The sequence below is a fragment of the Astatotilapia calliptera genome, chromosome 23, assembly GCF_964374335.1.
Source record: "Astatotilapia calliptera chromosome 23, fAstCal68.1, whole genome shotgun sequence".
Taxonomy (NCBI): Eukaryota; Metazoa; Chordata; class Actinopteri; order Cichliformes; family Cichlidae; genus Astatotilapia; species Astatotilapia calliptera.
In genome coordinates this window covers 39,223,796-39,247,779 of record NC_137443.1, presented here as the reverse complement: position 1 = coordinate 39,247,779, position 23,984 = coordinate 39,223,796, and positions in this window count along the sequence as shown.

Sequence of the window (23,984 nt, the reverse complement as noted above, 5' to 3'; positions counted from 1 at the left end):
CAAAAAAAACATATGCTCAAGCCAATCAGACTCACACCAAAGCCCACATGTAGGGTATGATACAACCTCGCTCATTCTTCTTTCTCGGGATGTCCAAAAACTGAGCACGCATGTGAAAATGTCTCATTTTAACGGTTTTATGAATGGCGGTGGACCGTGAGGACAAAGTTAGGGGACCGTATGAGTGCTGCAGTTTTGTTTATTTTGTCTTAAAAGAGCACATGTGATGTTTACGTGCCCTTTTGGGTGGGCCACACGTGTTTATTAGAGAGTGGGAGTGAAAGCGCACAAACGCAAGCGAGCACAAATGTGACATCAGCGCACTCGCTGACTTCCTCCTTCGCTTCACTACTGTCTCCTGCTGGAACCCGACTCCTTTTCTCTCGCGTGTAAACACAGTTATGTAATTGTACCGCTGCAGATGATAAATGGGCAGAGGTAACGATGGGAATCTCGCATCTGTCTACGTCAGCGCAGAGTGAGAAACCCCAGCCTCGTGCCTCTTTAAGCAATGTGTGTGTGTGTGTGAGAGAGAGGCAGAGTCAGGGGGAGAAGCAATGAAAGGATGAGAGATGGAGCAGCTGTCCGGGCCAAGGAGGACGACAAGGTGTGTGAACCACAGACAGAGATAGAAAAAAATTAATGAGGCTGAACGTTCGCACGACCAAATGAGTACAAGTGCACCCGACGTCAGTTTCGAGGCAGCGGGCCCAGAGGAGGGATTTTCCACGTTTTGCTTTTCCCCTCCTCTACTCCAGCGTTTGTGGTGTACCTTGCTTGTCTGTACATTCTGGACGTATCACACAATCCCTTGGATGAGCACTGGAGCTAAAAGATAGTTGGCTTCCAGCTGGGGTTGTTACACACACTCAGCATACAGTGGGGCAAAAAAGTATTTAGTCAGCCACCGATTGTGCAAGTTCCCCCACCTAAAATGATGACAGAGGTCAGTAATTTGCACCAGAGGTACACTTCAACTGTGAGAGACAGAATGTGAAAAAAAAAAAAATCCATGAATCCACATGGTAGGGTTTGTAAAGAATTTATTCGTAAATCAGGGTGGAAAATAAGTATTTGGTCAATAACAAAAATACAACTCAATACTTTGTAACATAACCTTTGTTGGCAATAACAGAGGTCAAACGTTTACTATAGGTCTTTACCAGGTTTGCACACACAGTAGCTGGTATTTTGGCCCATTCCTCCATGCAGATCTTCTCGAGAGCAGTGATGTTTTGGGGCTGTCGCCGAGCAACACGGACTTTCAACTCCCGCCACAGATTTTCTATGGGGTTGAGGTCTGGAGACTGGCTAGGCCACTCCAGGACTTTCAAATGCTTCTTACGGAGACACTCCTTTGTTGCCCGGGCGGTGTGTTTTGGATCATTGTCATGTTGGAAGACCCAGCCTCGTTTCATCTTCAAAGTTCTCACTGATGGAAGGAGGTTTTGGCTCAAAATCTCACGATACATGGCCCCATTCATTCTGTCCTTAACACGGATCAGTCGTCCTGTCCCCTTGGCAGAAAAACAGCCCCATAGCATGATGTTTCCACCCCCATGCTTCACAGTAGGTATGGTGTTCTTGGGATGCAACTCAGTATTCTTCTTCCTCCAAACACGACGAGTTGAGTTTATACCAAAAAGTTCTACTTTGGTTTCATCTGACCACATGACATTCTCCCAATCCTCTGCTGTATCATCCATGTGCTCTCTGGCAAACTTCAGACGGGCCTGGACATGCACTGGCTTCAGCAGCGGAACACGTCTGGCACTGCGGGATTTGATTCCCTGCCGTTGTAGTGTGTTACTGATGGTGACCTTTGTTACTTTGGTCCCAGCTCTCTGCAGGTCATTCACCAGGTCCCCCCGTGTGGTTCTGGGATCTTTGCTCACCGTTCTCATGATCATTTTGACCCCACGGGATGAGATCTTGCGTGGAGCCCCAGATCGAGGGAGATTATCAGTGGTCTTGTATGTCTTCTATTTTCTGATGATTGCTCCCACAGTTGATTTTTTCACACCAAGCTGCTTGCCTATTGTAGATTCACTCTTCCTAGTCTGGTGCAGGTCTACAATACTTTTCCTGGTGTCCTTCGAAAGCTCTTTGGTCTTGGCCATGGCGGAGTTTGGAGTCTGACTGTTTGAGGCTGTGGACAGGTGTCTTTTATACAGATGAGTTCAAACAGGTGCCATTCATACAGGTAACGAGTGGGGACAGAAAAGCTTCTTACAGAAGACGTTACAGGTCTGTGAGAGCCAGAGATTTTCCTTGTTTGAGGTGACCAAATACTTATTTTCCACCCCAATTTACGGATAAATTCTTTACAAATCCTACCATGTGAATTCATGGATTTTTTTTTCACATTCTGTCTCTCACAGTTGAAGTGTACCTCTGGTGCAAATTACTGACCTCTGTCATCATTTTAAGTGGGGGAACTTGCACAATCGGTGGCTGACTAAATACTTTTTTGCCCCACTGTATCTCCGCCCTGCTGTCCAAGCCGCATAATCTTGGCGAAGGAAGATCTTTGCAAGAAGGAGAATGAGGAGTGACAGCTCTCTGTGAAGCAAAGGGATGACCTCTTTTACCAGCAGGGGTAACACAGCTGATGTTGCTTTCACCATGTGAGTGTGTGTGTACACTAGCATGAACTACCACAAAGGCTATTTCATTTTCATTTCAAGTTAGTGAAGTCGTTAAGCTTTATAGGTGTGTAGCTGAGATCAAAGGTGGGAATGGTCTGACCAACAAGTACTCATAGGTAGGGATGGGTATCGTTTAGGTTTTATCCGACACCAGTACCAAACCGGTACTTTTGAAACGGTGCCGGTGCTTAAACGGTGCTCGAACCGGTGCTTAAAGAATGAAGAACACAAAATTGGTCCAAAAACCTCTCATGTTCAGCTGTTTTTTTGTAAAAAGATAACAATGTTAGCCTTTTCTGCAGCTATAAGGGATTTATGGTATCACTCTTGGCTGGAAGCAGTGCTTAATCAATGGAAAAAACACCAACTTTGTCCAAAAACCTCTCATGTTTAACTGTTTTCCACTTTTTCTTTGGTCATTTTAGCCTTTTTGGCCAGGGTGAAGGGAGCATCTGCCATCAAACAAGAAGACAGACGCATGTAACTATGATGATGTTTGCTAGTTCACCTTACATGCATTAATGTAATAACGTGGTTAGCCTACTCAGCGTAAATTACACACGAACAACATTAAGCTACTCAGGCAGAGAAGAACGGCTGCTGCTGCCATCATCATCCTCATCATTTCTGCTACACTGGCAGGGCTAGGGGCCAGGACTCTCCTCTTCGGGTTCTTGGGGGATGTTGCTAACTCCGGGTCCGATAACAGGCACCACACCCGCAGTAGATGTGCCCGGTGAGGTCTCGCAGCAAGCTATCAAATACGGTGCATTTCTCGGCTTTTAAAAAAACGCTATATGTCGCCAGGTGTTTCATCAGATTCGAGGAGTTATCTCCTTTGCACAGTATCAGCTTAAAGCACTTGTTGCTGCTGAGTTTGCATCTTTTGCTGTGAAGTACAGCCAGACTTTTGACCGCTTTGCCGTGGGTGGTTTTAATCTGTAGCTCTGCTCTAAAAGAACGTACGTAGCTGGGCCCGCCTACTACGCTTGCAAAGGTAAAATGATTGGCTGGAATCCAAAGTGTATGACATCTCAGGAAAAAAAAGCACCGAAATAAAGCACCGAAATTTGCGCTGCTTTTCGGTCTGGTTACTACTGTTTATGTCAGAACCGGTGCCATCATGGCACCGGATACCGGTACCCATCCCTACTCAAAGGTGTTATCGTGATCATGTGGGCTCTGGCATCCGATCCAGGTCTAACTATATGCTTTATCAAAAAGTTTTAAGTCTAATCTAAAGAGTAGAGATAGTGTCTGTCTTCCAAATCCAAAGTGGGATCTGGTTCCACAGAAGAGAGGCCTGAAAACTGAAGGCTCTGCCTCCCATTCTACTGCTAAATGTCCTAGAACTTCAAGTAAGCCCTTAGTCTGAGAGCAAAGTACTCGACTGGACTAAGATGGTAGTATGAGGACCTTATTATTCCTTGTATGTAAACTCACAACACCTGGTATTCCCAGGCAGTCTCCCATTCAAGTACAGATCAGACCTGCCCCTGCTTTTGAGATCATTCTTAGGGTTAGGAGAATGGCTTATGATCTTACTTTAACCCTAACCTTTTATCAAATAATGACCATGGGTTAGGGTTGTTGCAGTTAGTCATGAGCAAAAGGAATCAACTTGTGACCTAGCAAAAATTCGATTTTTTTCATTAAAATATTTGTTAACATGCTTTTCAGGATTTAAATATTGGGCTTTGCTTTTCTTCTTTTGAGAGGCAATCTAAGCATTTGTGCCCAGAACAAATGAGAAGCCTATGGTGCAGTTCTGTGAGGACTTTTACCTCCTAGGGCTCTGCAGCAGTCACGTGACTAAAAGCCAGGAATTGCAGCTAAGCATTCCCAGCAAGTAACAACAGAATTCAACTGACTGAGCTCAATAATCAGGGCCAATCTCCAACAAATAGTTCCTCTTGTGTTATTAAACCTTGCTGACTGGCTTCACACACGGACGTCTTCCCCCCTCAGAATAACACATGTGAAATTTCCTCACTGGAAGGACAGGGGAGGACCCTGAAACCAAGAATGCAAGGTGCAAGAGCAGCAATTTCCCCCCTCCGCCCGGCTGTCTTAACACGCCACACACAGAGGCCATCACGACGGCTGGAGCGTGATCCCTCTGAGCAGCACTGCAGTAACAGGAAGCAGAGACTGAATAAAATAAAGGATGTGACATAAATTAAAGCTGACTTGAAAATAAAATCAATATTTGGTACTCAGAATTTTTTCTTTTTCTTTCTTGTGCAACATATGTGGCCTTTGGTGTAGTGCCCATGAGCTGGACACGGGCACCACACAATGTATCGGAACATAATTCAAAATTCCATATTGTTATTTGTCCAGGTGTGTAGCAGCAGTCTGCAAGGACATTCAGAGGGGTTTATGGGGGGTGGTCTTGTTTCTAAGATAACACAAAAACACAATTAACCCCCCATGACACATGAGACGCACTTCCTGAGTCTCAGCTATACGGCTGCCAGCCAGCCAACACTAGTAAGGGGGTCTATTGTGAAAAGGTGTATTTACTTTGGCCTGAACTCACCATTTTGGCATGACCTCCCTACCTCCACACACACACACACACACACACACACACACACTGGAGATTTTACAGATCTAATCTATTGCAAATTACCTCTGTCAATGAGCCTTCTACCCTGCTCCCTCCCATCTCCTCGCCAAGAAAGTAAATGTTATTTTGCTGAATTTCAATGGTGATTTTTTTTTGCATGTGCATGACCCCCCTCACCCACCCCTGTGCACATTCCTGGCAAAGTGCTGTAAAATAAACGGCGGGCCACTAAAATGTCAACGAGCTGAGACGGAGCGGGCGAAAGAGAAAACAAGCGGAGGCCAGCCAGAAAATGGGCAACTGGTAAAATGGAGATCGTTACAATTTGTTGTTACAGATGGCCACACTCTCAGCAGACCCCCGATGATTTTCACTGTGGGAGAGCAGAATTAAATAAAATTAAAATATATATCAATCGTGAAATACAAAAGGTAGTGCTGCTTTTGAATTGATCACTAAAACTGTTTTATGTTGATGTTTGCTAAGTTAAGGGTCGTCTTTCATTGTGATGAATAATAATAGAATAAGGAATTCAGTGAAGGGAGCTGGATGTCAACAGACTCAAGCATAATCAGCTGCTACATGGATGTGAGCTTTTTAGCGTCTTGCAGCTCAGTGTTTTGGTTTTGTGGAGGTCAGTTCTGGCATTTTAGTACTCTGATTAACCAAGCAGTCACAAGAAAGTTAAACACTAGTGAGGACAGATGATGATGGCAAATACTAAAACAGAAATCAAAAGAAGATATTAGCAAGGCTGCCAAAACCTCATCTGTACAGTAAATGAGATGATGGGGTATATCATGGTTACACTATCATGGTTTGGGAGAGAAGGAACTCAGTTACTGTTAGTAAAAGCAAGAAATTGAGGAAGTCAAGTAAGACAAAGGACTCGGAAACACTGGTGACTCTGCAGGTGTTTCTGCAAGAATTCCAAGAGAAAGAGGACGTCTGTACATCCAAGCCGGATAAACTCAACAGCCAAGTGATGCCCGAGGAGAACTCCAAAAAGAAGAAGAAGTCGCGATAATGGGTCTGTGACCCGGTGTTGATTATTGTTATTCATGGTTTTAGTTCTCTTGTTGGTTTTCTGTACTTGTTATATTTGTTGTTTTTACCTTCTAGTTTCAGTCTGTGTTCCACGCTTCATCCCCAATCAGTCATGTCTCTATTTCTCAGTGTCAAGTCCGCATCTTTGTGTTTCCTGTTTTACTTTGATAGTCTCGTGTCCTGTGTACAGCATTTTCAGTTTTGCTTCCCCCTTTGCTTAATATCTGATTAGTCCCAGCTGTGTTTCCACCTGTTCCCAATCCTTTCGTTGTCCTGCCTGTGTATTGTAGTCCTCAGTCCTCCCTGTTTGTTGCGCCATCCTCCGCATTTCCTGTGTTTTCCTCAATGTTTTCTAGCCATGTTACGTAATGTCAAGTCTCTTCCCGTCATTCGCAGTTAAGTGCACGATTCTTAGTTCTCCTTCATCCTTTGTTTGTGGTCTTTCCAGCGTTCATGTACCTAGTGTTAGTGTGTATTTTCCAGCAATAAAGCTGCCACCTTTAGTTAAGTATTTTTTCTCAGAGTCCTGCGTTTGGGTCCTACATCCTGCCTGCCACACAGCTGACCGTGACAGAAGAACTGGCTGCGTGACAGAAGAACTGGCTGCTTTGTTATATATACCAAAGTCATTTCCACAATATCAACAAAACAGCTAATTTTTATTATAAAAAGCACTGCAAAAAGGAAAGAAGATAAATATTTTAAATCAGGTCTCATATAAGATACATTTTATGACATTTAACATTTGATGTCAACATATTATAACACACTAATGCAGTTCCCGCTGTCATTGTCAAACAGTGATCTATGATGTTTGGCTGTCTTAGAGCATGCTAGTATCTGCACAGGTAGAAATAATTAGGAAAACATACAGAGATTCCTTATTTTTAGTAGTTTGTTATAAAGATACTAAACTACTAAAGATTAAAACATTTTACAAAAATCAAACATAATTGAAATCATGGTTACTGTTGCTATGCATCTGTCTATATAAATGCAAATGAAAAACTCTGAAAATAACTCTGAAATATATAACTGTCAGTTTCCTAAAGGTCAGTTGTCAATGGATGAACTATTTCTATGCACTAAAAGTCAGGGATCATAAAAACACACATATATGCAGAAGTCATGGAATAAAGTTCCTGAATTTGTTTAGGACTTTGCAGAAACACTGTTGGCTCACTGCCTATTTTTATGTAACTTCATTTATAGGTCTGAACCAACATGTTAATGTCACAAATGGTTTAAAAAGCATTCATTCAAATATTCAGTCTGTGTTTAAAACCAAGCATTACATGTTATAATATACTGGCACATGTTTCCCTTCTCCTTCCACCTGACAGTTGTCAAAAACTCCATAAAAAAGTCCATATAAAAACATTTTAGTGTGTTATGAGATTTTAATACACAAGTAGCTTAACACTGGCTATCCTCTAACTCCAACTAGACAATAAATGTAAGCAGATAACCAGTAGAGTACCTCACTGCTTGTTTCTTCTTCTATCTGTCATGGTCTCCTGCTCCTCCTGGCAAACTCACCCATTTCTATCTCCTTCTCTGCTCCTTCCCATTTCTAACTGTGTGTGTGTGCGTCTGTAAGTTGGCTCATGTGTTTCAGGAGCAAAGCTCACCTTGATCCCTTCGTTTTAGTCTCACACCTGTAAAGCATTGAGAAAGCTGTGATTTTTTTGGACTTATTTTTTGGCTCTCTGTGTGTAGATGCTCACTGCTGAGAAGAAAAGGAAATTGTCTGAGTGAGAGAGAAGTCAGCAAACAGGAGAGAAGCTGGAAGTAGTATTTTAAAGGAACAGAGCCACCAAGAGGAGATCACTCGTCTGCCCTCCCTGCCACACCACACCCCAGAGATCCACTGCGGTTGTGTTGTGATGCTAACAGTTTAAGTGTAGGCCTTGTTTTTGTAGTCTTTTTGTCAGACAGGCATTTATGAAGATTTGGTCCCATGAAATGCACCAGACTTTGGATTGCTGCTTCATTCCTGCCTTCACGTAGTTTGCTTGCAGTCGGAGTCCTCTGGCTTTAACATGGAAACATAATGACTACCAAAAACAAAAATATCCAAATGGATAAGTAAAAAAAAACCAAGCTGCATTTCCTGCTTGGGTTACGGTGACAAGCAAGCTTTTGCTTCAAGTTATCAGTGTGCTGCAGATTTGCAATAAAGTGGTCATCCACATCGTCCTCAAACCATTATGAGATGCAGCTGAACCTTTTGTTTTACTCAGGACTGCAGATTAAAGCACAGAATGCCACCTATTTGTAGTTGTCTGTGCTTTGCAGCATTTAATCAAATATTTGCACTGCAGAAGTTGTGAATACACACAAAGGCGGATGGACATCACTCCGAGTCTTAATCTGGCGTATGTGCACGTTTACATAAGTGCATCTACATCTGTATTTATGCATGTTTTTTGTTTTTTTTCTTCTTCAAGTGAGGAAGGAGGTGAGGCAACAGGCAAACAGCTGGTCACAGTTTAACAACCTCCGTGTTTGGAGCATGCTCCCACGTCACATGTCAGCTGGAGTTATCACCACGTGAATACACCAGCTTCAGCCTGTTGGAAGGAAGTGAGATGTTAGCAGTAAGAAAAGCAGACTGAGAGAGTCAAGGGTAAAAAAAACAGAAAGGGTACAGCAAATATGCATTTCAAAAATGTGATAAAAACAAAAGAACAGGAGATGGTGACGTATAAAGCGCCATCGATCTGCAGACTTGGACAGCAAATGGTAAACAAAAGGCATGAAGAGAGCAGATCATGATTGTTCTCCGTAGAAGCAGGAATGAGCAATGAGCTTTATCATAAAAGGCAAATGGTAAGAGGCTTCAAGCCTAATTTCAAGCTCCCCTCCTCTCAGCTTCACTGAAACCCAAGCCCAGGCCGCTCATATGAAAACACTCTATCTGTGGGCTTGGAACGCACTTTGACGTCAAGAGGGTTTTCCTGTGAGGCCACGGGGACCCTTCTCAACAGCGTCTGCCCACGTAAGCAGAGGTAAGAAAGCCAGATCTCCTCTCGACCAGTTGTCAAATTACTGTCACAATGTCGACCCTCCGTGTGTATGCTGCTCATCAGGGACCATGCAATCACCTCTTTACTCCTGTAAGCCTGTGTGGAAGCTGCACGCCCACATGGCACCGTGTTCCTGCACTGCACTTGCAAGAACTCTTTCTTTCCTGCTCTTTGCATATTTAGGTGTGGTGTTTGCAGCTAAATTGGAAGTTCCTGTGTTTCTTGTTCAGATATTAATTGTTAACACATTTACAGGAGGTGCTTAAGGTCAGCCTGAAATTCTTCTTCTCTCTTCTTTTGTTTTGTTTTTATTGCTTTTTTTCCCCAAAAAAATAATGACACATACCAAGCTTTTCTTTCTGATTGGTCACTGGCTAGGCTAAAAACATGGTGGTCGCTACGGTGGTCCTAAAAGGTCAAACATGGTGTTGGTGTTTGCTGCAAAAACAAACAAAACACAATGGACACTAATTAAAATACTACATACAATATAATACAGTGAACCAAAATTTGATTATACTTTGATAAATCCATACATCAAGTAAGATCATGGTGGCCTGTAGAGGTCAAACGCATTGCAACATAAGAAAGCAACTCCATAAAAGAAAAGGGCTGCACATAAAAGCTCACAAAACACAACTGGAGTGTTTCTGGGAAACAATGACGTGACGGAACAGCTGCAGAAGTGACAAGCTAACAGTAAACAGCTAACAGTATTACGTGAATCACAACACTGATGAATCCTTCACTTCTCAGTGCAATCCTTCACATGTTCAGGTTTCTGTCACTTTCTCCCCCCAACGAACTTTGCCGTGTTTGCCGTACGTGTTTGACCTATACGGGCCACCCTAGGTCGCTCTTAGGCTACGTCCACACGTACCCGGGTATTTTTGAAAATGCAGATTTTTCTATGCGTTTGCACCTTTCGTCCACACGTAAACTGCGTTTTTGGTCACTGAAAACGGAGATTTTTAAAAACTCCGGCCAGAGTGGATATTTTTGAAAACTCCGTTTTTGCATTTACGTGTGGACGAGAAAAACGCAGAAAACGCAGAAAACGCAGCGTCAAAGGTGTGCGCCTTTTTTGACGTCACACTGTGCACCATGTTATTGTTTCGGTGAAATGAATTTCTACAATACTGTTACTGTTAATTCTACTCTCTGCAGTGTTTAAATGCTTACATATACACACAGTTACTGTCCCCCCACACATACTACTCGGTTCTTCTTCTATGCCCCATCTTTGTTTACTATTTCCCACCGAGGCTTCTAGACTTCTGATTGGCCAACATTTCTACACGGTTAGGAATATATCGCCACCTGTTGCTTTGGCATGTTCCTAGCAGTGTTTTCCTTCATTTCTGCATTTAAGTGTGGACGGGATTATTTTTTAAAACGGAAACGGAAAATCTCCGTTTTCAAAAATACCCGTGTACGTGTGGACGTAGCCTTAGTGGATGCATCAATATATCAAAGTATAATATCATTTTGTTGACTGTAAAACATTCAACGTCAGAGTCCACAGAATGCATTCATATGAGGAGCAAGTGCAGCGCTCCCATAAACTTGGTTTCACATAGAATTCTATGGGAAAGCAGCTCTGACTTTCCTCGATCCATGCCCTCAGTAAACACTTTCCTGATGAGCTTGTGGTCTTAATTGCTAGCTTTAAGTCTTTTTTGCAAGCAACATGATGTTTACTTTGTAAATTATGGCCCCCAGAAGGATAACAGTACATAGTCCATGCTTCAAGGTGGACTGACCTTGTGATTAACAAGTTTTCAAAGTCGGCTCCACTGCGCTCGTGATGCCCGAGTTCAAAAATCTCAAGGCTTCAAAAACAGGAGTTCACAAACCAATCAGTGACGTCACAGTGTCTGCAGCCATCATTTTTATACAGTCCTGTGTTTTAAAACTTGTCTCATAAAGGTCAAACAAGCAGTGCAGGTAACACCTGTTGAAACACAACCTCTGTGCAATGAGCAACAGCATCAGGAAAACAACAACAGTACTTTGCCCACTTTTCTCTGCTTAATTCAGTCTTTTTCCACACGTGTGCTGGTCCACTGTGCTTAAACTGGGAGGGCCAGCTTCACTCTGTAATCATCCCTTCTCCCGCCTCCGAGACAGCTGGGTAACCAGGTGAGTCTCACAGCTTTCAAGCTAATGACATCCCCCAGCTGACTGCTGTCGACGGAGGGTAAAGGGGCTTAAGGCCAACCGCAAAGAGGATTAGGAACAGGACTGGGAATGGGTTTTCTGGGCAGCTCTTGACATTGTTAGACAATAAAAGCTGCCCTTTGTACAAGAATCAGGCAATAATTCCGCAAATGGGGCTTTCGGCCAGTTTCGTGGCGATGTAATCAGTGATCTCGAGGTGTTTTCAGGCCAGAAAGATGTGAAACCAGGTGCACTTTATGGAAACAACATAGTGAGGCGACTGACACCGAAAACCACACATTTAAACGTCAATATACGAGTAAATCCAGGCTCCCGCCATGCACTTTCACATATGGATGGAGGAACAGCTAATAAACATCTGTGCATGCCCCAGAGGGTGTAGAAATGCTAACCACACACTGACAGAGCCTGCAGGTGGAGCACAATGCAGGAAATTTCTCACTGCCAATAAAGTTCTGAATCTCCTCCGGGAGACTAAATGTTCCCTGCTAGACCTGGCCAGTGTACCACGCACAGCACGAACAAACACTGCAATCATTCCCAATGGAGTCATGATTTGTAATTAGATCTGTACAGGTGTTACGCAAGTGTGGTGAACTGTGGATTCGCTCTGCTTAGGTGGATCGTGTTCCTGATACAATATGTTCCATCGACGTATCGCACACGCAGGATTAAGAGCAAAATGTACCATAAACATATTTAACTTCATGGCAGAATCGACAGCTTTGGGCAGCGGCACTCACAGGAAATTCTACTGTATCTCTGCAATTTAGTCAGGAACCCAGCAGTGGAAATTCAGATTTTTTTTTCATGTAGCTTTTATTGCAGACACTTTTAAGGGCTGCCTAGCCTGGATAGCCTGGATATCTTGACATTCACATGGTCCACCTTAGCCCCCCTTCCTCTTCTGCATACACTCTTGTCTTTCTATGTCCATTTCTTGGGACAAAAGCTAGGGCACATTGGACAGAGGGCTCATTCACTACCATCGCATGACCTCTCCTCTTTTTCTCTACTTTATACTCCATGGGTGATTACAACCAGCCATGTACAGTTCTTCAATTCTGGCATGTGTAGGTATTTGTACAGAGAGGTGATAATTCAGTTGGTATCAGAGCTAGAAGAGCGGTGTTTGTCTATTCTTACATAGCTGATTCTTTTGAATCGATTATATCCCCTGAAATCTAATGCTGGTTACAAGGGAGCCCAAAAGTCCCCCAAAACTTTGTCTGAACTACTGGTTGTTAATTTTTATTTGTTTTTGTTTTTTTACTTTAGGGGGCTTACCAGTGTGTCAAAATTATTAATAAACACTGTTAAATCTTTGTTTTACACCAACAGATGTAAAGACAGACTTGTGTGTGGCTCTAATTCAAAGTTTTTCTTTGGATTGACCCACAAAACACTTAACTGACTTTTTGGTTCTCGGTCTGTCTGTACATGCTATTAGCTGCAAACATATTTCAGCACAGTGTGCAGCGTGTCCTTAAAACATCTGAGGAAACAAAACAGGTTGAGGACAAAAGAAGTGACAGGTCTATAAACCTATTGATTATGTCCTCAACAGTAAAAATATCCACCTGACACAGGACCTGAGAGATGCATCTGACCCCTCTGCTGATCATCTACTGTTCACCGAAGCCTCATCAGAAATGGTCTCAGTGCAATAACTGTCAAGAAGACATTCTTCAGGGAGGGAAACAGGGAGAAAAAGCTGAAGTATGACAAATTACACAAGAACTAGACTGAAAATAAGTGGCGACAGCTGTGATGGAATGGTTCAAATCAGGTCAGGAGAGTGGTGCAACAGTGGATGTCTACAACCATCTATAAAACACACTGGAGGCTCTGTCACAGTTTGGAGCTGCAAGTCAACGATCTCGTCTAAGATGATGGAATTATGAAAGCAGAAAAACACCATCCACATTTGATCCACTGTGAAACCATCTGATTGACAACAGCTTCATTTATCAGCACAACAATGATCCTAAACCTACTGCCAGTGCAGTAAAAGCATATCTGTAGAGAAAAACACACAATGGTAGTATCCAAATTCATGGGCTGCATCCTCCTGAAGACCCGGCCTTCGCGGTCTACATGGGCCGGGTCCTCAGAAGGTCGGGTAGGCCGGAAGTAAATGGCTGGGGAAATTGGACGGTCCAGCCTTCTGATTAGCGTCACCGCTGTCTCGGTGGAGTTTAATAAACTCAGCCGTCTGCTCCTTGCTATCTAAAATATAACAGGACACTGGCGTAAATTCTCGACCGTTTCATACTTTTGTTTAATCAGTTTTCTGTTTGATGTTTATTCAGCTGTGTAAAAACCAAGGAGGAACCCACCCGGGGGATTAATAAAGTTTTATTTTATCTAATCTAATCTAATAACTTTAATCTCAGCCAAACCGATTTACTCACGAACAAATAAAACACTGAAAAAAGCCCAACAATAACATTTTTAGGTTGTCTAAGTGACTTATACATTACGTTTAACCCGAGTAGCGAAAGTCAGCGGTGATCTGAAAATGATGTGCCGGGAGTTGTGCCGTTCTCGGCGGCTCCCGACTAGCTATCGAGCTGGTGGGTAGCAGACGTCTCTGAAAATGTCGAAGCACTTTTGCAAATATGCGATATCTTGATAAACCGAGCAGATATTTGATGTTTACACAGCTACTTTCTCGCCTGAAAATATGTTAAAAGTTTATTTTGTGACCCAGAAAGATTAGTAAGAGTAATTTTAAAACTTAGTAGCGGCCGCCATTGTTGGAAACTGGAGTTTGGCGGGGCCACGCTATGAATTCTGGGATAGGGTGGGCCGAGAAGGACACACCCGACCCATTCTTCAAATTCGGGGAAAAGGAGGACACATTTGTCGGCTGCATTCGGAGGAGTCTACGAATTTGGACAGCCTTCGGCGCGTCGCTGTGACGTAATCGGTCTACAAATGCGGCCTCAAGAAAGCTGCCTAGGAGAGTTCAGGTTGTTTCGAAGAATAAAGATGGTCAAACCAAATATTGACTTGCAAGCTCATTAAAATTGTACACACTCAGTTTTTCCCTTATATAATGTATTTCCATGTATGTTCGCACACATATGAGTAAATAATTACACCTATCTCCCATTTCCCTAGAAAAATATAAAGAAATGAGGGGTGAAGCAAGACCATTTTCCAGACATTATTCCCCCCATAAGGGTCTAAGGCAGGTTTAGGACCAGTTACAGTCATCAAGGAAAATATGAAGGGTTAATTTAATAAAACTAAAACTACCAGGATGTTTGCTTTGCAATATATTTTTTTAATCCTTTTTCTTCACACTTTGATCTTACACCGACTTCACTCTGACTTGCCTCCATCCAAGCAGAAGGTGCAGGAGCCTGCAGCTACCTGCTGATGAATCCAGTGGTGTAACCTCACAAGAGCAATCAGTCCTGCTCTGGAGTGCAGGCAGGACTGAATTCATCATCTTAGTGTCCTCTACATCAGCCAAACACTCACTCTCAGTCCTCTGTGTTTAGCTTAATTGAAGATTTTCAAACCTCATGGACATTTTCAAATATGGACACAGTAAGCGAGATGTTAGTTCCTTAACTTACTTTGGCATAAACAGTAAGAGCCTGCCAGAGCAAACACTCCATGTGGAATTTCAGTGCTCCACACACAAAGAGTGAAACCATACTGCCCCCTAGAGACAGAGAGACAAACTGTTGGACGGGGGGTGGGGGAAATCAAGTGAAGTATTTTGCAGTTGCATAAAAAAGGCACAGTAAATCCCTTTTAGGCTTCTGCTGACTTTGGACTTTTTGTGCGTTTAAAGCGAGACACTTTAGTTTACTCTCACAATTGCTCAAGAAGCAACGGAGATTTCTTTACAACACAAAACTTTAACCCAACGTATGAATGCATGGAAAAAAACATCAGTTAATCTAATACAGATTAATTCTTTTCATCATTCTGACTCAAGTTTTACCTCGTGGACACTCACAACATCCTCTCTCAAGCTGGGAAAACCCTGGAAAGGATCAAGCGCTGCATTTTGATGACCTACAACTGCTGTCATGTTTTACAAGAAGTGCTACATTAAGAGGCTCCTTGCTTTCAAGGAGACTTTGGAATCATGTTAGATTCCAGTTTATTATCAACCTATTTTGTTTCACTGCCTTCACAAAGCAGTGAGTATTTTGTTATCCCTTCTCTTAACTGTGATGTCTATTTAAACCTTTTTAAAATGTTAATGCAGTCAGTGTCTGGAGTATTATTCTGTCTGTGCAAATTAGCATCTCTGTGAGGGATGTGGCGGTTTCCAGTGTTAAGGCCACGACAAAGCAACCGCCAGACTGAGGTTTACAATGCTTAGACGTGCTAATTAACTGAGTTGAAGTTGCCTGCTCAACGTCACACCATTCAGCCACATGTGGATGGCAGCTTACTGACACATCGGGACTTTTTTTTTTTCAAGTTTATACATCCTTTGTTATATTGAGCCAGGCCCTGCTAACCTATTAAGAACTAATTTTGCCTTGACGTCAATGCATTACATTTGATTTAGAGATGAGGTGATAGAAAAAGTCTGTGTTTAAGCTAACGGTGCAGCTTAATAGTTTTCCATATATTTGTCAAAGCATGACACTAAGTAGATGTGTCTAGGCTAATACCGGACATGAAAGATAGTAGAAACTAGGCCTTAGTTGATATCAAGCAGTGATGTCTATATATCTCAGATTTACCTGGCTTAAATTTGACTTTCCGACTTAAAGAAACATGAATAACCAATGGGAATCATGCTGTTCTACTTTTGAAATATCAAAAAGGAGCCTGCGCAGAGTAGGGGATTAAATTATTTTAGCATAAAGATATGAATCGAGAGTTAGGCAGATGTATCTATTGGCTGATCTTGTCAGCTGATACTGGCCTTTCACAGGGGTATGAGTATCAGCATGTATGTTGACACTCATGTACCTTTGTTTTTGTAAAGGTAACGCAAGAAAATTATTTGGAAATGTCATTAAATCTTCTTTCCAATCAGGATAGCCTGACATGCTTATTTTGCTAATATTTTTTATCACAGCATGCCTGATGAGGTGTTTATGAGTGGGTTTATCCTACAAGGCAGTGAGTCAGCTGCTTTCAGAGACTGTTTTCATTGTAATACCTACATATAATGACTACCTAGAATGCCTCGGTATATTCCCTCCACATTACAATAATTAAAAACACTCAAACTAATGCTGAAACTAATAAAAATGAAACTAAAATGAAGCACTTTCCCAAAATAAAAACTAAACTGAAATGAGAAAGCCCACTCTGGAAACTAGCTGATATTACAGTTTTTGCCCGTTGCTTGAACACTATAAACCCATGCTCAGACTAAAGTAACACAACGTGAAGCTTTTGTTACCATACCTCAAACACATGTACCCATACCTTAAACAAAAGCGCTGCTTTGCACCCCAGTACCAATTATGCAACACTCCTACTCCTTTATGCAACACACATGGTCCTGCATGCTACACTCTATTTCATACATAAGACACTTCGCTCACAAAATGAAATCTCAGGGTGCCATTCGGAAAACACATGTATCCAAAATACAAAACACATCGGATAATTGCAACCACTCAAATACACACCTGAAGGCACGTACTTGCAAAACCGAACACCAATTAGCCAACTACAAAAAGCCCTCAGCGTAGCCATTTCAAGAACTTTGCAAGCATGGATGGAGGGAGAGCAAGAGGAAGAGGAAGAGGTAGAGGAGGAGGAGGAAGAGGAGGAGGAGGAGAAGGCCGAAGAGGCCATGAACGGACCCATATTTCTGATGAAATAAGAGCAACTTTGGTGGACCATGTAATCAACCATGGCCTGACTATGAGGGAAGCTGGGCAGAGAGTCCACCCACATCTAAGCCGCTTCACAGTGGCATCTGTAATACGAACATTCCGACTAGAAAACAGGTATGTCTTCACCTCCATACCTTCTGCTCTACTCAGATGGTTTCATAGCACTGTTCTACAGTATATCACATTACCATATCAAGTGTACGGGGTGCTAATGCTCCTTTTGCAGCCAAAGTGGCTGATTCCTCATATTGAAGTACAGTGTTGTACAGTGGATGACACAGTACGTACAGTAAAGTACTGTAAGAAAAATAAGCAAACCGATGACAATATGTGGTTGTATTCCTCCAGAATGACCCGAAGACCTTCTGGGGGAGGACGGCAACGCCTGTTCACACAACAGCAGGAACTTGCCGTTGTGGACCTAGTGAGGGCAGACAATGCCATCCGTCTCCACCAGCTACGACGGAAAATACTTGCAGACAGGCGAGTGTTCAGCAACATAAACCATGTGAGCATCACCACCATCAGACGCATCTTGGGAAAACACAGCATCACCATGAAGCAGCTCTACAGAGTCCCATTTGAGAGGAACAGTGACAGGGTATATATCTTTCTACGTAGCACTCATAATTCTTATTCTCATGTATATATCTCATGTATATCTCATGCACATATCTATCTTTCTTTCTACATAGCACTTTAATTCTTATTGTCTGCACTGAAGCACCGCAGCAATTTCCTAATGTTGTAAACCTCAACATCTGGCAATAAACCCATTCTGATTCTGATTCTGACTTCGAGCTGAATATGTACGGGTACGTGTAACTGTCCCTTACATTTACAATAGAGTATTGGTGAAGTCCAGTAGCAGCTGAATATGTACCATATCAGTACCACATGGATCTATTCTGAGAGCTACACAGGTACCTGTGTGATGGGGTGAGGGTGCCATATGTGTAGCACTGTAGTACAGTGACATGTTCCCCTTTTTTTCAGAGAATCTCGGCCATGGATGGAGCTGCACAGCCTCATGAATACATTTTCATTGATGAAGCTGGATTCGACCTGAGCAAAACAAGACGACGGGGTCGTAATGTAATTGGCCAAAGGGCAATTGTGCACGTCCCAGGGCAGCGCGGGGGAAACATCACATTATGTGCCGCCATAAGCCTTCGAGGGCTTCTGCACCATCATGCAATACTAGGTCCATACAATAGCCAACACATACTCACATTTCTAGATGCTCTCCATAACATAGTTGTACAGAACAGAGCAGATCAGCCCAGGTTTGTGGTGATATGGGATCATGTCAGTTTCCATCGGGCTGCTCTGGTCCAGGCCTGGTTCTCCAACCACAATCAATTTGAAGTGGTATACTTGCCCCCTTACTCACCATTTTTAAACCCTATTGAGGATTTTTTTAGGCTTGGAGATGACGTGTATATGACCACCAACCACATGCCCGCATGCCTCTTCTGCAGGCAATGGAACAGGCCTGCGGCGACATTCAGGTGACAGCAATCCATGGATGGTTTCGACATGCAAGAGGATATTTTCCCCGGTGCCCAGCGGGAGAGGACACTGCTTGCGATGTTGATGAGGTCCTGTGGCCAGACCCCAACAGACGGCGGGATCCATGAGCCCACGTATGCACAATTGTCATGGTTTTTTGTGTTTACAGTATAGTGTTTTTTCTATTGCAGTATTATTGTGTTGTGGTTGTTTTTTTTTTTTTGCTTTATCTGAATTCATGGTACTGCGATGTACACTATTGAGTAGGTCTATTTGCGTTTTTGGTTGTTTGGAAATGTGTCTCCTGTAAATGTGCCTTCTGAATACACAATGGAAATCAAGGACTGCAGTGTTTTATGTAAAGAAGACTAGTGTGTTCCCCCTGATCTGTAAGTGTTTGCATATGATGCAAGTATGTGTCATTTTGTCAACAGAGTTACATTTTGACAGAGGAATGTTAGGTTTTGACAGCAGAGTTTAGGTTTTGGGAGTGGAGTTTCATTTTGGCACAGATGTGTATGGTATATTTCCCAGTGTTGTGTCGTGTTTACTTGTGTTTAGAGTTTTGGCACAATGAGCGACGTTTTGCCAAATGTGTTCAAGCAACGGGCAAAAACTGTAAACTAAATGACAAAGACGTCAAACTGAAATGAAAACTAAAACTACTCAGAAAAACTAGCTCTGCGCTGTTTGCAGCACATGCATCTTGCAGTAGCATCTTAAGGGTCAGTTGCTAAAGCCTCCGTCACACAGGTCTAGAGACTGGTTTGTAACCCCTGGGCAACCTTGGGTCACTAGTGAAAATGTCTTTACTCAGGCTTGTTTGCAAGTGTTTGCTAGAGATGGCTGGCTGTTGCCAGGTGAAATCAATTAGTAGCAAAAATCTTTTTTTCTCATTGCTTTGACGACGAGCAGATTAGCCAGTCACCTGTCTTGCATGGAAGACATCATCTTGTCTGCGAACACCTGCCATTTAGTACCCAAGCTGAAAAAGTGCAACACAAACCCGAAACAGAGATCAATGGCCTTCCATTTTCCTGTTTGGGGAATAGTCATTTTTCCCTCATGACCAGTGGTTTCCAACTAGTCACTGAGTGTTCTCTAGGATTCTGTGAGTGGGCCTTGGCAAGTTTAGGAAATTCTTTGCTTAAAAGTTCATATGCAATGCCCTTGCTGTTTCAGTTACAATATATCTCTAACATAATGTGACTATTTACCATAACGTAAAATGATTTGGTCGAAAAAACTGGTCAGGTGTGCAGAAAGCGGTGAGCTGAAGGAAGTTTTCTAAATATACCCAATGCAAACATGTAGCTCATTTCAAATTGACTGACTGACTAGAGCGACACACTGTTTACCACTTGGCACTACCACAGTAACCACTATTAGCTACTATGAAAGTTCAAAACATGTTTTTATACCCCCAATAAATGGTTCTTCACGGATGCCGCACATACTCAGCTCCGTGCAAAAGTCTAAATTGTTTCAGTTCGCACTTGACGCCGGCAGGCGATATAAGACATAAATGCATAAAACCTTTTATAGCTGACCATTAGTTGGAAAGATGTTGGCAGTAATAAAGAATGTTTCATTTTACTGCAAATTAATGGAGCACTCCACTTTTCAAGCAGCTTGTTGCCTCTTCAGAGCCTTTTGATTTTGGACTGAAGAAATCTTGCAAAGATTGTTTTATGCTTTTTCTTATGAGAAGGCGTGAAATAAGTGTTGGCATCAGTGAGCTCGAGATGGGAGAACAACCATAGAGGCTATCACTGCTGAAAGGTCACAGTGTAGTCACTTGCAGTAGTGGAAAAGAAAGATTTATGGTAATTTTCCTGGAGAGTCAGAAATTAAAGTCATCATGGGAATACATCCAAAACTGCAGGCCCAAAGTCCATCCAAGCCCAAAGTCTCCATTTGAAGTTGATGCTGCAGTGACAAGAGCACTTTCTCTTTCTAATCTGTCACTCTCACCTGTCTTCAGCTTGTTGGAGAGTCACAACTGGATTCGTATCTCTTACCCAGTGGTCTGTCAGTCCCTCCAGATTTCTTATTCCACCTTTTCTCCCCCTCTCTTCCCACGGGATGAGTGGGCAGGACGTGATTGTTAAAAGTCATAACAATCTGGTGGAAACGAGTCAGACATGGGAGCAAGCTGAGCAGCCCTGCTGCTTCGCCCACCTTTTGATGACTTTACAATGTGACAAAACCACTCATGTATGTTTTACTGAAGGGAACCTCTGTGCCAGCAGGCCAAGAAGTGCACGAAGACAAAGTGAGACGAGAAGGAAGAAATAATAATAATTTGGACAGAGGTTGTAAAATAGTTGTGCTGAGTTTGCATCTCAAGTTCAAATGCAAATTCACACTCGGAGAAAGAGGCAAAGGATCCAGGAAGCCTAAGAACACGTCAAACTTCCTTCCTTGACTCACTGATGAGCTCAGCAGGCAACAAAAACCTCTAGAGCTTTTAGATCATCTACCCAGCTCTCTTTCTATATTCAGTACAGTCCCTTTCATACATGTACCGCACTTAAATCTTTTTAGCATCACAACAACACAAACACAAACATAAGCTAGTCTTTAAGTGCATTGGATTGGATACATCTGATTGTGTGGGAATAGCTTGTAAATGTGCCAAGATTATCTGAAGGTGTATGCAAACATCTTGTACATGCACGATTTGCTTAACTTGTTCAAGTAAGCTTGTCATTTGTAAGTTACACTATTTTACTGCACTGCACATTAACACAGAAAACATGCAAATGTTTGTGCATATATCTTTTACTGTTTGCTAACAATGCAAAGTAAAGCGATGAGATTGTCTTGTTTTGTGTCTATTTTGGTCTTAACGATATTAATAGACAAAATAATTGGATAGCAGCAGATTCAAACCTAATACATATATATAATAGGTCATCTAACTAGTCGAAACACAAGTCCGCAAGTCCACCCAAGTTTGGTGGCACTAAACTAAACATACCCTGCTTTACCTTCCCTTTCTACTGTAATGGGGTTTCTGATTTATTCAGTTAGACTTGAAACTAGTTATTGAAACTTTAAACTCATCAAAATCCTTCTAGTAATATCTTTGGTTGTTAGCAGATTGCCACAGTTGCCTAAAGTTTATCATGTTAGTCTGCAAATACGAGCTAACTACCGGCCCAGCAGGACTAATGCTAGAAAAAGGATGACACCTTCAGAGTTAAAGTTCTTTCAAAAGGTGCAGCTTTTACTTTGAAAGTAAACCTTCCCCATGTTGCTACAGTTTGACAGTTGTTGTAAGTCCATCACTTCTTTTTAAACCTTCACAACAGCAATAAGCTAGCAACTGACTTATTCCATCCTACATTGTTAGCATGGTTGTCACAAAATAGCAGGCAAGTTTAAGTGTTTAGTGGTTGACAAAACCTCAATACAATCTGATCCCTCCTAGTGGCCATTAGCAAGTGGCCATCTTTGGCCTATCTCACAAAGATGCTAACACATCTTGTTATGACCAGAGAGGATCATTAAATGCGTAAAATCTCATTTACCAATTGACCAATCACACATTGCTCCCTTTAGCTCTACTGCAGCAAAGCTCAAATCCATTTTTATGGGGGGTTATCTGTCACTGTTTATCATATCTGCAGCCAATGAAAGCAAAACCCTAAAAAAATATTCAAAAACTGGTTTGTCTGCATTTGTTAGCTTGTAGATTGCAAACATGTAGCAGTGCACGGCTGCAAAGAGCAGAAGCTGGGCCTACACTGAACAGCAAGAAGAAACAGTTCCTGCTGTGGAGCAATATTTAAGCCAAACATAATAACACATTTATAGCTTTCTAAATTTCTGAAATGTTCCACTTTCTTTGTACCTACTGAAATTGGGCATGGGCACAGCTGGGTGGAAATATTCTCTGAGTCTTTTCAATATTATAAAACCATTAAATAAACACTTTCAAACGCATACTTGGTACAATCATGAGAGTCTACTCTCACTCAGTATTACTGCAGGGGTCCTGTCGTGGTCAAGCCAAAAGCAGGAATGCAGACTGGTATCCCAAGGGCGGTGGGTTAAGAATCTCTCTGTCTGCTTCCCCCTCTTTTTCCCCCTCCTCCCCCCAAAATCAGTGCAGAGCCTTGGAACGGTGTTAAAACAACGGGGTTCTCTTAAATTAGCCCAGTGAAAAAGCCCAGTTCAGCGTTTCCTTCACGGTTCAAGAAAAGCTCTCTCTCCCTCTCCCAGCTTATGCAAGGGTCTTCTGTGGGCCATGGCAATGTAAAGCCTATCATAACAGCCAGGTGATAGAGATGGAGACCTGGCTTCATTTGGATGGAAGCTAGCCAGGTGACCCACTTTATATCTGACCACTTATTTAGCTCTTGTTCGTGTCACTTGTGCAAAAACAATGCACGAATCAGGAATAATTAATTGGTATGTGTGCATGTCTGTATCTAATTTCGATTCCGTGTTAAATCAAATAATACTTTCCCAAGCTACAGCCAATCTAGAGGCTTTCTTTTCACTGTCAGAACCCAACAGATGGTAGGATGTCTGCTGTGTTGGTTGCATTTATCCAGACTTGATGAACTCAATGCCCGGTCCTTGGAGTGATGCTAAGCATATTGTCAACTCATCAAAGACAGCACAAACCACTGAGACAGGCGATCATCTCCAGATCTGCGATTCTCTGTACTTGCAAGTCCCTTTGCAGTCTGTGCCATACAGATGAAGATTGATTTATCTGCGTACTGTGACTAGGCTAAAACGGGATGTTGCCTGATTTGCTTTACATCGAGGCCTAGTCCAGTAGCGTGTGCCTGCGCATGGTTTCCTCTTGTGTCTGTTTTTCTTTGTCTCTCACGCTCTTGGACACAGACGTGGACTGCTCCAAAAACTCTTTCCCAAGCCAAAGTGCCTTTGTGGCTTATGCATTTATAATCGTCACCTACAGTTTTCTGACCTCGTGACTACGAGACCCCCTCAGGTTCAAGGGCATCTGCAGTAATGACAGAAAAGGGGTCATGACCTTGACATCCAGAACAAAAGAGTACAACCAGTCACCCAGAGTTTTCCCAGAGTTCCTCCTTTTTCTTCCCTGCTCCATCACCCACCCTATCTTACCATCTCAAGCCTGAATACTTCTCCCCATACGCTGGAGTGAAACAGATACATC